The following is a 13,632-nucleotide window of genomic DNA, read 5'->3' as shown; positions in this document are numbered from 1 at the left end:
CTGTTCTCGCTTACTCGGTCAACTTGTTCTGCAAATCGAATTGACCAAGTACCGTTACATTTACTAATAATTCAATTATTGAAAATCAGCGAAATTGTCATTGTTTCATTATATCAAATACGTTTATTTGGTTATAATCTTATGTATTAAGAATGAACATATTTCAAAGGCTTTTTCTATTATAGTAAATTAAAAACGTACTTAAAGATTGTGCTCAGCGTTGGTTTGAGGATTTTTTTTGTTTTTTTTTTTTTTTTTTTTTTTTTTAATTCATTTTCACTTACTAGTATTTTTTTTTTTTTTTTTTTTTTTTTTTTTTTTTTTTTTTTCCTTTTTTAATTCATTTTCACTTACTAGTATTTTTTTTTTTTTTTTTTTTGAGATTTGGTTGTATGGATGAAGACCTTCTTATAATTGAAAGTCCCAGTTCCAGGTTATTGTCCAATGTATGTAATGATTAATTACCGGATTAACTTTCCAATGTGTATGTGTAACTTTGGCTCCACTAGTACACAAGGGTAATACCAACAAGGCCAGAACCCTGTGTAGCAGCTTGCTATTTGTACTATTTCACAGTGTGCGTGTTGATGATTAAAACCAAAGTAAAATGTATTGATTTTGAGATCCACAGGGCGTTGTAGATGAAATGAATGCAAAGTGTATTGCTTGGTGATTTATATATATGTTTTTCATTTATGTACTTGTTTGAATTCAACTGTTGATTTTATGATGAATGCACTGAGTATTGCAGTTGTATAAAAGGTTCTTTGATGATTGCAATGACAATTGCAGTTATTTGATGATTGCAAAAAGTTGCATTTTGATGAATGCAATGAAAATTGCAGTTAATGATGAATGCAATGAAAATTGCAGTTTGAAATTTATGTAAAATTGTTGCGAAAAATTTTATTCATAAAAAAAAATTTTTGAGTAAGGTGGAATCGAGATTTATGTACAAAAAACATAAAAACATATAATACGAACATTAAAATATAAACAGAGTAAAGGTTTTTATGTGTATTTATGATAGCTGCATTTATTATTATTGTCTTAGATTTTTTTTTTTTTTTTTTTTAATTTATTTTTCAAAATTTAAGATCAGCTTTTTGGAAAAACTTTACTAATTGAGTGATTTTGGCGTTGTTTTTGTCTTTAAAGACTTCCTTAAAATTATGTGCTTCATTAAAGACATTGAAGGTGACTCTAATGTTGTTTAAAAGTGGGCATTGGAAGGTTTGATGCACATAGCAATCTGTATCACCGCAGCGACATAGAGACGAATTTGTAGCTTTGATCTTGACTAAATATTTTTTATCATATGTATGTCCGGTTAGTATACGGTTTAAGGTTTTGATGTCTTTTGGATTAAATTTAAAATTTTTGAACCACGCAAAGTTCCTCCTAGAAGGAAAGATGGTGGCATACAGATTTTGGTTTGTATTGGAGTAATTTAAAAAATTTTGAAAAGACTGGTCGTATATATAATTCTTTATACGTTTGCAAGCTTCATCTATCGTAAGTTTTACTGTTTTACAAGAGCTGTTTATAATAGCTGATTTGGCTAAAGCATCCGCTTTTTCGTTGCCAAATATGTTTTTGTGACTGGGTATCCATCTGACGTGTACATTGTTGAAATTGTGATTTGAAATTTTATTAAAAATTTTAGCTGCAATGCTATTCGTAGATGTATGTTTTTTAAGTGTTTGGCATGCTATTTGGCTATCTGTAAAAATAACGACGGATGAGTAATTGTTTCGTATTGCAATGTCGATAGCTTCTTCTATTGCTAGTAATTCTCCAAAAGCTGAGGATGATTTAAATGAAATATGGAAAGAGTGTTCGGTGTCTGTGTTTAGTAAATAAATTCCACAGCCTGTTTTTTCTTCACCTACTGAGGAATCTGTATATATTACATTAAAACTTGTACTTCTGTATTCTGCCAGCATTGATGAGTGCTGGGCAATAATCTCTTCTTTTGTCATGTTAGATTTTTTAGTATTTGTAGTTTTTTCAAAAATGACAAGGTTTGAGATCGGGGGATGGGGGTGAACCGCATCAATGTCATCCATGACGTTAGAGAAAGTGTTGTATGCAATTGCATAACTGGTATTGAGGTGTGAATTAGATTTTATAGTATCTGCTATTGGATTGTTAAAAGCAATTAGTTTCACTACTTCTTTGGCAACTAGCCATAGGGTTCGTTCATTGGGAAGTAGTTCATTAGCTAAAGCATATATTAATGGTATTGGCGTTGATGGTGTTAGACCTAAACATCTTCTCAAGATTTTATTTTGTAAGACCTGTATACTGTGAAATGATGCATTGGCACTATTTGCAAGTGTGGTACTGCAATATTCAATCTTTGATCTGACCATTGCTTTGTAGATGTTTAATGCCTTTTGTGGATGTAACCCTGATTTGATATTGGTAATGTATTTAAAAAGTTTTAAGTTGTTTGAAGATGATTCTATTACTTTTTGATAGTGTGCTTTTGCAGTTAAGGAACTGTTTATGACTCTGCCTAAAATTGTTGCTGATTTTGTTTGTTCAAGTGTTGAACCATTTATGGTTACATTGACTTCCTTCGTTGGACCTTTGGTTATGTGCATGACTTTAGTTTTGCTAGCATTAAAATTCAGATTAAGAGTGTTGCAATTTGATGCAAAGGAGTTAAGAAAGTTTTGAAGATTGGATTTTGCATTTTCTAATTTAAAATCTGAGGATATAAAAAAGAAATCGTCAGCAAATTGGTATACTTGAATATTTTCATCTTGAAGATCATGGAGTTTGGCAGTGTATATATTAAATAAAAGTGGTGAAAGGCAACTGCCTTGAGGAAGACCATTGAAAATCTCTGTTGTTTTGTCGCCAATTTTGAGAATCCTATAGCTAAGAAAGTTTATTATCCATTCAGTATACAGCTTTTCTAAGCCAATATCAAAAAGTTGATCTTTTAAAATATTTATATTCACACAGTTATATGCATTTGAAATGTCAGTTGTGCAAAAAATTACATGTTTATTTTCGCTTTTGAGTAGAGTGATTTGATGTATTATGTGATTTAAACAGGTTGATGTGGACATGTTTTTCCTGTAAGCAAAGGATGTGGTTGGGAGTATTTTGTTGTTCTCCATGTATAAGTTAATTCTATCTTTAAGACAGGAATTTATTATTTTAAGAAAAACTGTTATTAAGGCTATTGGCCTGAAATTTTCAAAATTGTCTAGATCTTTACCTTTTTTGGGTATAGGTACTACTTTAATTTGTCTCCAGTGTTCTGGAATGGTATTAGAAATAAAAATGTCATTCAAACATGTTTTGATGTTGTTTAAAGTTATATCAGGAAGTGCTCTTAACATCCTGTACGATATTTTATCAGTACCGGCAGCTGAGTTTATGTTCTTTTTAAAAAGCGTTTCTTTTATTTCCTCAAATGAAAACGTGAGATTGGTATTTGGTTCTACTTCATTGTTAAGAGGTAGTCTTTGAACCATAACTGGTACTTGTTGATTAAGCATATTTAAAAAATTTTGGTTGTTGGATTCATTCCACATGCCTACTTCTATTTGATTAAAATCTCCCCTCAATGACTTGACAAAGCGCCAAGATTTCCTTCCCATATTGGTATTTATTTCTTCTATTTTTTCCTTGAAATTTTCTTTTTTGGCCTTTTTAACTGCCTTTTTCCATTTCTTTCTCTCAGCTATCATATTATCCATATTTTCCGGACTCGGTAAAGCTTTAACCTTCTGATTTGCTATTTTTAGGAAGCGGTAGCTCTTGTCAAGACTTTTGTTCCACCAATATTTTGGTTTTCTGGTGTTATCAATCGTGTAAGTTGCTTTTCTAATTTCATCTTGGATTTTGTTTTCTAAGTCTGTGATTGTAGAGTAATTTTCAAGAACTTCTAGAGATTGTAAAAGTTTATTTCTCGCTAGAAATACCGATTTTTTGATTGCACAATGATCAGTTTCAATTAAGATAGGTAGATGGTGACTGCCTCCTATTCGTGTTGTGTCAACTTTCCAGGAGCAGTGAAAGGTGCAGTTTGTAAAAGAAAGATCTAGCACAGATGTGTTCATGGTGCGTGGATCTATTAAGAAGGTATGATTTCCATTATTTAAATGATGAAAATTGGATTCTTGAATCATACTAACCAAATGTTTACCCTTATAGTTGTCAATTCTATCACCAAACAAAGCAGCTCTTGCATTGAAATCTCCAAGAATGAAGGTATTTGAAAAAGGTTCTAGAAATTCCAACAGTCTGTGAATTTCCGATTTAAAATTTCCTATAGGGATATTAGGAGGAAGGTAAATAGAAACTATTGTGATATTAGGTTGAAGATTTGATGTTGTAATTATTAAAATATCGTAGTTAGTATTGTAAGTTATTTTTTTGAAATTGATATATTTCCTAAGGGCAATGGCAACGCCACCGTACCCATCGTTTCTATGTTTTTTAATAATATTAAAATTTAAAAGTTTTCTATGTGTTGATTTTGTTGAAAAGAAAATTTCGCTAAAAGCTGCAATTTCTATATTATACTTGTTTATATAATATTCTATTGTATCTATGTTTGCCTTAAGGCTTTGACAATTATATTGCATCATCTTCATGATTAGAGTAAAAAGAGTTTAAAGATTGTATGTTAGAATTTTCGCGACTCATTACTAGAGCTTCGAAAGTGTTTTTGATTTTTTGAATTTCTTGTAAGGTACCAGAGCTACCTTGTTGTTGTGAGAGTTTTTGAGTGATATTGATCATTTCACTCATTAGTTTTTCATATTGTGTAACCAAGTTTTTTTGGTAATGAAAAGAGTTAAAAACAGGAATGATTTGTGGTTTTGGATTTACCGTTTTATAATTTTCCCTTTTTAGTTTAGCCGGACTAGTCTTCTTTACTACAGAGCTATATGATTTTTTAGTTAAATGCCTATTTATATATTTATTTGTGTCTAAAATGTCATTATCCTGCACTAAAACAGGAAACTCTTCATCATCTTCACTTAATACATCAAAACGATTTGTATTTCTTGGGAAGTATTTATCTAAAACTTCCTTTCTGGACAATTTTTTAACCGTTTTGATGCGGTTCACCTCCAACTCCTTTTGCCAATGTGGACAATTATTTTTATTTTTGGCTGTATGACCCTCCCTGCCACAGAGAATGCAGGTATTATTGTTACATTCGCCATTCTTACACTCACTTTTTCCGCATTGAAGACATCTTTCTTTGGATTTGCATCCAAATTTGGTGTGTCCTAATCTGCCACATTTGTTACATTGTCTCAATGTAGGTACATAAAACTCGACTGTTAGACGAGTATATTCAAAAATGATTTCTTTGGAAATTTCATTTCCCATAAAACCTATCTTTAATGTGGTTGTTGGAATGTAGGAATCGCTATCGCGATCTTTGCGCGTGAAGCGCTGTACTGATACTATAGGTACCGAAGAAATTGAATTTTTTAGTATATCATATTCTGTGTAGCTTTGTGGAACCCCACGTACTACTCCATATATTTCCAGTGCTGTCCTGGGAATGAATGGTTTTAGTCCACGTTTTCTTACTCTATCATCGATTATGAAGCTGTTTGCTGCATATGTGGTTTTGAAGAATACTTTATAAAGGGATTTTCCTATTGAGTAAATTAAGTCAAGATCTTTAATACGCAAATTCTTTATTTGGCTGTATAAAGTTAAGCCACTCGTTACTTTTTCATTTTTCATGTCGTGACACTCTGTGGTGTCCACAAGTACAAAAATTTCTCCGCGAAAATTTGGCGGGTATGTTATTGTTGGTTTTACCGCTTCTTTTTTTTCCTCTTCTTTTGACTGAACTTTTTCAGCCGAATTGTAATTCACCGTTATGTTTGCTGTCTCCATGTCGCTGCTTTGCACAGTTACATCGGTTGCCAATTGGTCATTTTCCATTTTTTTCATTTCCACTAAACCATTTGGTGATAATTCATAAAAACCTGTCACATTGGAGTTCTCCAATATTTTAGGTTTTTTTGCCATAGTGGCTTTGTCTTTATCTTCATTTGAAAGTGACGCCACCGACTTTTGTGCCGGCGACGCCATTTTCCGTCTTGTACTTTTCAGCAGTGCTAAACGCACTTTATACCTCTTTTTTGAAGGCACTATGCAGCCTTTTTTTTTTTTTTTTTCACAACACTTTAGAAAAGATTTGTCAGCAGTGCTTAAGGCACTCAATGCCGTTTTATTTAGCACAAAATTCTTTAAGGGACGCCAAAAACACTCACCTGATTGCAGCTTTTGTTATTTTAGGAAAATGCATTAATTTATGATGCGTCTATATTTAATATCAAATTTGCCGTTAGATTAGCACAATAAACTTGCTCAGAACACCAAAATTAATCACAAAAATAAAGCGCGCTCGAGACCACACAGACTCGTGTCCAAAATCCGAATGAATTACTTACTAGTATTTATTATTTTTTTTTTTTTTTGGTTTGGTTGAATGGCACGGACGCTAGTCCATAACGCCAGGTTGTATATCGGATTGTTCTTTTTTCAGATTGTTGTATGTGTAATTTTAGCTCCACTAATACACAATGGTAGTACCAAGGTGGCCAGAACCATGTGTAGCAGCTTGCAATTTGGTATTAATTATTTTAATTATTCGTATTTTCAATTAGGGTTGGTTTTTACTTGGCACCACGCCATGTTATATTCAATTTGATTTAATGGTTTACTCCAAGTACAATAAATTTTAAGTTTTTCAACTGTTTTATTAATTTTTTGTCAAGTCGCTTCCCTCACTATCCGCCATTTTGTTCTCAACCGCATGAATAGCGTCCTTTTATAACACGCGGTTGAGCTGTGGGGAAACGAACTTGACGCGACGACGTCAAAAACCGAAGTGCATTTATTATTATAAATAAAAAACTTATTTCTCAACTTTTAATTATTCCACTATTTTCATTTGTTTGTATGACACTAAGAATGAGTGATCATGTCGTGGAAATAATCGATAACTGTGACAATAATCATAACATCGCATTTCTGGTGTTATTCGAATCGTTTCACAGTCGAATTATAACCTAGTTTTTTATTCGAATTGCATTAGAGAACTACATTAGAATTCTAATGTAAAACTAAAATATTTCTCTAACGTTAGAAACTGTGTTTGCTGGGTAATGAGAGGGGTGTTAGAGTCGTAGGTTCCACATTACAATTAAAGAGATGGTTGGTGTCATGTGGGGACACATTGCAAGCGGGGCATACATTTTGTATGTCGGAGTTGATTCTGGATAGGTAAGAGTTTAACCTGTTACAGTATCCAGAACGAAGTTGAGCTAGAGTGACTCGCGTTTGCCGGGGGAGTATGCGTCCCTCTTGCGCAAATTTTGGGTACTGTTCTTTGAGTACTGGATTCACCGGGCAATTCCTGGCATAAAGGTCCGGCACCTGTTTGTGAAGTTCACTGAGGACCTGCTTGCTTGTGTTTTTTTGCTTCATACGACTGAGTTCTCAGGTGACGTATTTCCTCATTATGCTTACGGAGATGACTGCTTAAGCCCCTGAGCGGTGTTGGCTCATCAATCAGATGTCTGTTGGGATACCCAGGTTCTGTTTTTAGGCTTGGCGACCATATACGGAGCGCGTAGCATGCAATCGGCTGGCCAATTGCTTTGTATGTTGTAATGATCGTTTCTTTGTCTTTTCCCCAAGTACTGCCAGCAAGGGGTTTGAGGATTTTATTACGGCTCTGTATTTTTGGTACAATTGCGGCTGCATGCTCACCAAAATGTAGATCCTGATCAAACGTCACACCAGATTTTGGGGTGTAGGACAGTCGGTAGCGCAGGGCCATCGACGTGGATGTACAAAATGGTCGACATTTGGGACGTTCATGTTGTAAATAAGGTCGCGGAGGATTTAGTGGGTGATAATGCAAGGTTTTTCGAGGCGAAAAAACTGGAGAGATCAGGGAGGTATCCGTTTATTCTGTTGCAAAGCTCATCGATCTGTGCGCCTGGGCCTGCGGCCATCATTGTGCAGTCATCGGCGTAGGAACCGATAGTAACTGTTGGTTAAAACTACGAAATAAAGTTAAACACGCACTCAAAAATTAGATGTGCATCGCACGATTATTAACAGCAACTAACCATAGTGTACAAGTACAAGTGTGTTGACTTATCTGTCAAGCATTCTGACAGGCACTCGCTGGATTCGGAATGACAGCGAATTCAAAATGGATACCATTACCGAGTGCGCCGAATGATTGAAAAATTGAAAAAGTCGATACGATTGGTAGTCAAAAATGTTGTCGTTGAGACCAAAAATGCGACTCTAGACCTGAGATTTCCATCAGGTGAGCGAGGCTGTTTGTATTTTTGACGTTTATCGCTTAGTGAACACACTTGGTATAGGTACACTATGCAACTAACATAGATGAATGGATTTGCAACTCTTTGTTTCGAGAGAGCGCTGTCAAAATGCACATTTTTTATAACATTTGTCAGTGATGCCACTCCAAACAAAAATTAATAGATCTGATTATGGGGATTTTTGACATACATTTCGGCGATTATAGTTTCAATCATTTAAAAAAATGATAGTCGTAAAATATTCATTTCTTTAAACTCATTTTACAATAATACTACTAGTTGGAGTCAAATATAAACAAATCTAAGTAAAATTTACATTTTGATTAAAGTAATTAGTCAAATATTGTAACGCATTTAACTCACAGTGAAAACCATATATTCTTTTGAAATTTCAGTAAATCCGACCTATGATATAATAGTTAACATCATTCAATGGTAGGGCCTATCCTACATGTCTGACGTTCCAGGTTCTGTGATCAATATGGACTGGTTGCATCGGGACTTCATATTTACAAAACCTGTTTTGGCGATAACTTTTGATCGGGGAATAATATTTACCCTCCGCCTTCGAACTAATAATATTTACACTAAAACAAGTATTTTATCCTTTTTCCCATAATTTTTGAACGCTATTCTACAGTTGTAGGTCAAACTAAAGTTTACCAAAATTTTTGGCACGTTTTTCGTTTTGGCTGGCACATTTTTTGTTCTGGCACCCGCTTCAGCTGGCGCGAGGGATTTATCTGTGATTGTTGCCAGCATCAACTAGAAGATAAATCCCTCGTGAGAGCGAAAATATGAGAGCGTAAACAAAAGATTCGTATCAATCTAATCTATGGCAACTAACTCATATAAAATGTAAGGTGGAATATAGAAGAGAGAAAAGTGTTACAATTTTGTCAGTGTTGTCGATGTAAATCAATTCTTATAATTGGGAATTTTACTAACAATCCTTCTCTCAAAATTAGTTAACACTTTTTATTTAAAAAGAAAACTTGGACAATTCAATTCATATGCTTCGTATTTCATTAAAGATCATATAAGTTTATGTTCACTCGAAAAGAAAAAATATATAAATATGTACCTATATGCATATGTACAAATATTTAAATTTACATTTTTATTTCAACCCTAATTTTGAGGTAAATTCATTATGTTTTATTTTCTTTAAATTTTTAGTTAAAATATCTGCAACCATTTTTTCTGTTGGCAAATATTTTATGTTCACAAGCGCCTTCTCTGCTACTTCTCTAACGTAGTGAACCTTAATGTCGATGTGTTTTGTTCGAGTGTGGAAAACAGGATTTTTAGCCAACTTTTGCGCACTAATGTTATCGACATATAAATCTGTAGCATTTTCGACGAGTTCATTGAAACCCAAATCTTCTATGAAGCGCCTCAAATAAACCAGTTCTTTACAGGCTGCAGAGAGAGCGACGTACTCGGCTTCAGTACTGCTGAAGGCAATGGTGGCGTGCTTTTTACTCTCCCATGAAATCGGTGCTCCTGCAATAAAGAACGCAAAGCCCGTATATGATTTACGGTCAACGCAATTTCCACCCCAGTCGGCGTCAACAAATCCTTTTAATTTTTCACGACTCTGGAAATAAGTAAGGTTTAAATTAAGGGTTGTATTAAGATACCTTAATAAATGCTTAATGGCATTCATGTGCTCGACATGCGGATGCTTGTTGAATTGTGCCAGTTTGCAAACTGAATGCATGATGTCTGGTCGGGTACAAATGCTCAAATAAGTTAAGGAACCAACGACAGACTGGTAGTTCTTCTGGTCTACCAATACACAATTGGGTCCACCATCGCATCTTTCAAATTTTACGCCAGGGTCTAAACGTGTTGAGCAATTTCTGCATTCGGACATACCGAAATCTTCAAGTAAATCTCGGATTAACTGCTTTTGCGATATCTGAATACCTTCTCTATTTCTAGAAACTCCATACCCAAGAACTGATCAATGGGTCCTTTGTCTACCGCGTCGAAGTGCACAGATATTTGGTGTTTTATTTCTTCAAGCATATCGACACACGAACATGCAATCAATATATCGTCGACATAAACTGCAGCGATTACTACTTCGCCTGGAACATTTTTAACGTACACACACGCGTCCCCGTTGCACTTTACAAAATTTAGTTTCATAAGTGCAATATTAAGTTCTTCATTCCATTGTCGTCCTGATTGCTTAAGACCGTACAATGCTTTATTCAATTTGCACACTTTATTTGGGTTATCTTTGTCAACGAATGCTTCTGGTTGCACCATAAATATCTCTTCATCTAACTTTCCATTAAGGTATGCCGTAGCAACATCCATGGTATGTACGAACAAATTGTATTCTGCAGCGAGCGCTAATACCAAGCGAATTGAAGAATATCTCGCTACTGGTGAAAAGACTTCTTGAAAATCAACGCCATATTTTTGGTTGCAACCTTTAGCTACTAGGCGTGCCTTGTAGCGAACAGCAACGCCATCTTTATCACGTCTGACATTAAACACCCACTTTGATTTTATTGCTTTACGACCACTTGGCAAATCGACTAACGTCCACGTGTTTTTGTGTATAAGGGATTGAAATTCAGACTGCATAGCAGACTTCCACTTGTCTGCATCTTCTCGTTGCATTGCATTTTCCACTGTTAAAGGATTATCAGTTTTCATTAAATTTACTTGTGGGCTTAACGGCTTCCGCGGTCTTAGTTTCATTTTTATGTTTTCGGCTTCAGTGTAACTTGCCTTTGGAAGTACTTCATCTTTATTTTCAGTATTCTCTGCTTGGACGGTCGTATCGCATTCTTCAGAATTTACAAAATCTGTGCATACTGAACTATTAGCGTCGTTTTTGCATTCACTTACTTCCTTTTTGCTATTTACTGCTGGTAATTCGGTCGTACTGTCAAACACATATACATCTTCTGGTGTGAAATCAGCTACCGCCTCGGAACGCTCACCTTGTAAAAATTTTACATCACGTGCAATCACTACTGTTCGTTGCTTCGGGTCATATAACCTGTATGCCTTTGCTTCACTTGCATAGCCCACCATGAAACATTCTCTTCCTTTTGCCGAGAACTTAGATTTTTGCGGAAATTTGTTCAAAACAATGCCTTTTGCGCCAAATATCTCGAAGTAAGAAACAGCTGGCTTACGGCCAGTCCATGCCTCATGTAATATTTTGCAATATTTTTGTCGGCGAACGATTTCGCACGTAAACAGCTGTATTGATATTGCCTGCGAATCCCTTCTTTCTTTAGGAAATTGCAAAAATCATTATTCACGTACTCTCGGCCATTATCCGAATGAAATATTTTTATTTTATTGCCCGTTTCGCTCTCTACAGCAGATTTAAATATCTTAAACTTTTCAAGCACTTCACTTTTTTGCTTTATAAAGTACACAAAGATTGTTCTGGTGAAATCATCGACGAACGATACAAAATATTTAGCACCACTGAGCGATGGAGTACGCATAGGACCACAAACGTCGCTATGAATGATTTCTAAAACACTTTTACTATATTTATCATAATTTTTTGCAAACGGCAATGAGTTTATTTTGCCTTTTAAACAAATGTCACATTCAAATTTTTCCAATGGTTTTATGCTCATTCCGCGCACCATATTGTTCTTTGACAACTGCTCCAAACTTTTAATATTCAAGTGTCCATACTTTCTATGCCATTTAAAAGCGTTAATGTAATTATTTGTTGCTGTCGCAAAGCACAAATTATTTGATTGCATTTCATATATAAAGAGATCACCATTTTTGTTCGCTCGCAATACTTCTACACCTTGAAGTGTCATCACTCTTGCAGTCTCTTTGCCAAATTCTACTTTACAGTCATTCGCCGTAAACTTGCTCACTGATAGGAAATTGGATTTGAGTTGCGGAGCATAAAGTACATCATGTAAGATAATTGTGCTAGACTTCGTCTCTACGCGTACAACACCAATACCTTCGGAGTAAATAAACTTATCTCCTGCTAACTCTATCTTCTCACGATGCTCGGAAAATTGAGTGAAAAACGATTTTTCACAACTCATGTGACACGACGATCCACTGTCCAAAACCCAAACAGACTTGTTCGGCTTATTTCGATGCTGAGAGACATTGAGCATAGCGCAATTAACACTCGGTTTGCTTATGTTACTTGATTTGCAAGACGAGGCACAATGCCCTCTCTTATGACATTTATAACATTTGCCCTTGAATGTTCTGTTTTGTTGTTGCGCTTGCCGTTGTTGATGAGACTGATTGCGGGACTTATTCGCAAAAAATGCAACCCCATTGGATTCGGACCTCACACACTCAGATTTTCGCCTTTTTTCTTCTTCTAATAATTTGGTTTTAAGTACAGTTGTACTTGGCATGCTGTCTCGAGACTCGATCGCAACAATGAAATTTTCATAGCTTTTCGGCAGAGTGGAAAGCATAACAATTGCAAGTAATTCATCTTGCAACTTTATGTCCAACTCAACAAGTTTCTCGAACAGATCAAAAAATTTGTTTAAATGCTCTGCCATGGGGTCTTCCTCACCCATTTTCAAGTTGACCAACGACTTGAAAATTGTAATTTTCTGCGCTGGACCGCTAGGTGCATGAACTGCAGCCAATTTTTCCCATGATTCTTTCGAAGTTTTAGCATTTTTCACATTCAGTAATTGACTCGGTTTTATGCACAAAAGCAATATAGGTAATGCTTTTCCGTCCAACTTTTTCCATTTTTCTGCAGCAACCTGCTCTGTTGGCTCGACACTTTCACCGGACACATAGCCCCATAAATCGCAATGCACTAACACGGATTTGATCAAAATTTTCCATCCATCATAGTTGCTTTCATCTATTTTTTCAATTTGATATAGCCCGGAACTCATTTCGGTAGTATTACAAAAAACATTTACCGCGTTAATAACTTTAAAACGCTTTTATTGAAACAAAATCTCGCCTGGGCCCATAACCATTGTTGGTTAAAACTACGAAATAAAGTTAAACACGCACTCAAAAATTAGATGTGCATCGAACGATTTATTAACAGCAACTAACTCATATAAAATGTAAGGTGTAATATAGAAGAGAGAAAAGTGTTACAATTTTGTCAGTGTTGTCGATGTAAATCAATTCTTATAATTGGGAATTTTACTAACAGTAACTACTTCTGGTGGCGAAGGTAGCTTAGATATGTGGAAACTAAACAAAAGTGGGGATAGAACACCACCCTGGTTTAATTCTTCTTCGTTTTGATGTTTCGTTTCTAAAT

The sequence above is a fragment of the Eurosta solidaginis genome, chromosome 3, assembly GCF_040869045.1.
Source record: "Eurosta solidaginis isolate ZX-2024a chromosome 3, ASM4086904v1, whole genome shotgun sequence".
NCBI classification, from domain to species: Eukaryota; Metazoa; Arthropoda; class Insecta; order Diptera; family Tephritidae; genus Eurosta; species Eurosta solidaginis.
This window is presented reverse-complemented; position numbering follows the sequence as displayed.